The 2,185-nt window shown below is 33.0% G+C and overlaps 1 long non-coding RNA gene across 2 annotated transcripts; it reads left to right on the forward strand.

Annotated features, from left to right (window-relative positions):
* The first annotated feature begins 283 nt into the window (after nucleotides 1-283).
* On the forward strand, nucleotides 284-1,842 carry LOC143213451 (uncharacterized). 2 transcript variants are annotated; one of them, XR_013009972.1, is made up of 3 exons: nucleotides 284-522; nucleotides 634-730; nucleotides 1,245-1,842. It is a non-coding gene; the product is annotated as an uncharacterized LOC143213451 (long non-coding RNA). The 2 variants fall into 2 exon arrangements; XR_013009973.1 differs by having other exon boundaries at nucleotides 666-730.
* Nucleotides 1,843-2,185: the final 343 nt, after the last annotated feature.

Genomic DNA, 2,185 nt, shown 5'->3' on the forward strand with positions numbered 1-2,185 from the left:
ATATCTTTTGGACACAGCATGATTGGGCACAAGCAGTGATGCCAGAGCTGTGGTACTGTGGTACTAAACCATACCCCCACCATAGCCTACTATTGTCCCTCCGTCGTTTTCCAACGCGCCCGCGCGCTACACTCACCAGCGTATCACTCTACTGTATCCGTAGAGGTACGCTGGTGAGTGTAGCGCGCGGGCGCGTTGGAAAACAACGTAGGGACAATAGTAGGCTATGGTGGGGGTATGGTTTAGTACCACAGTACCACAGCTCTGGCATCACTGGGCACAAGTTAGTGATGGGCACTATCGACTAAATTCAACTATCGACTAGTTACTATTTAGTCGCTACATACTATCGACTATTTAGTCGATAGTTTTTAGTGGTTTTCAGTCGACTGAATTGCTTTACTAGTTATGTTCTCCATGTTCGATGAAGTTGATGAAACTCAGCTTTATTATTGAAATATTTAATGTTATTATATATTTTACATTTGTCGTAGTAGAGATTAGTAATAAAATTAAATTAAGGTAAAAATTCCAAAATTATAATTAACCTAACCTTAAATTATTATGGTCTATACTATTGAAATTCATCCAAATTTACTAAATGTTAACATTTAAAAACATTAATTGGTCTAGGTTTTTTGCTGAAAGTCGGTTCCTTCTTTCAGACATAATCTGTCCAGCCTTTGAAAATATTCTTTCTGATGGGACAGAAGTTGCTGGGAATACAGAGGTATTTACATATTTTTCTGCTATTTTGAAAAGCTGTGGCATTGTGTAATTGTGTTTATTCCAAAATGCGACTTCACAGCTCTTAATATTTGCGTACAGTAAATCTATATACATATTGATGAATTATGGTTGTTGCATATTCTATAGGTGTGGATTAGTTTGTCAACTGCGATACTTTTGTTACAAGAAGATTCTAAAATTCATTGTTTTCTTCAGATGATTCTTGATTTTCTGCTGCAGCTCTATTTGTATTAGTTTCATGACTATTGCGTGTTATGCACAAGGAACTTATTTCATCTCTAACATATTCTGCGCTGTCTGTGCAATCCTATCGACTTCAAATACAGCTGTTTTGAATCTTGGACCTAATAGTGTGGCTATTAGAGTAGTATTATTTTGTTCAATGTAGTCAAATCTTATCTCAATATTATTTAAAATGTTATTTTGTAAATGTAGTCCTGCTATGGTTTTTGGTATAATGATGTTTATGGCATTTTGAATTCCTCTTATTACAGGAATAATTTTGGATGCTGTGGGATATTTTTCTGCTGATAATTCAACTGTAACATACTCTAGTGGTTTCAACAACGGTATACCTCCCTGTGTTCAGCTATAAGTGATGTGGGACTTGTGGCTAATGAAACTGTGACAGCAGACAAAGGCACTTTTATTTCAAACAGTCTTTCCAGCGTCATGAAAGAAATGTTTAATTTTAAGTTAATGTATAATTTTCTCTATAGCGATGCTATGTTGCTGCAATTGTTTTTTTATTTTTATTTGATTTAATTTTATGTATGCATATTGGGTTTTACCTGTATAATAAATAAATAAATAAATAATCCTTTTGGTGTTATCGATATTACATAATATTATAGGATAGGATAAATATAATAATAATATATCAATTTTGTACTAAATGTAATAAATATTTTATTAACATAAATGAAATGCATAAATCATTCATATTTTCGGAGAATATTTGTAATAATTAATATTTAGTAGTAGAACAATTGAATTCCGTCCCTCGTGTCAATCTGACAGTTTTCTCGAAATATCGAATTGTTTGTAAGAAACACATAACCGAAAAACTTAAGATGTAAATTTTAACTCATCAATTTGACTAAAAAAACATCGAAAAATAATTAATCACCTACTTGTTATTTTATCGTTTTTTTTACTACTGTGTCAATTTGACACCGAGGGACGGATTCAGTTCATGAAATGAGGATTATGAATTAATTAATTTGATAGCGCTAATGAAATAGATAGTAGGATAGTAAAGAGATAGTAAATGTCATGATTGAATCTGATCGATTCAGTTGATATATAGCTCTACCCGCTCCATAAATCAGTCGATAATTCAGTCAGGGAGGTAAGGAGGTAACCTCTGATTTAGTAAAGCATTCGACTGAAAATAGTAACCCCTACCACTGCGAAATTCAGTCGTTCAGTAAAA

Source organism: Lasioglossum baleicum, chromosome 11, assembly GCF_051020765.1.
Source record: "Lasioglossum baleicum chromosome 11, iyLasBale1, whole genome shotgun sequence".
Classification (NCBI taxonomy): domain Eukaryota; kingdom Metazoa; phylum Arthropoda; class Insecta; order Hymenoptera; family Halictidae; genus Lasioglossum; species Lasioglossum baleicum.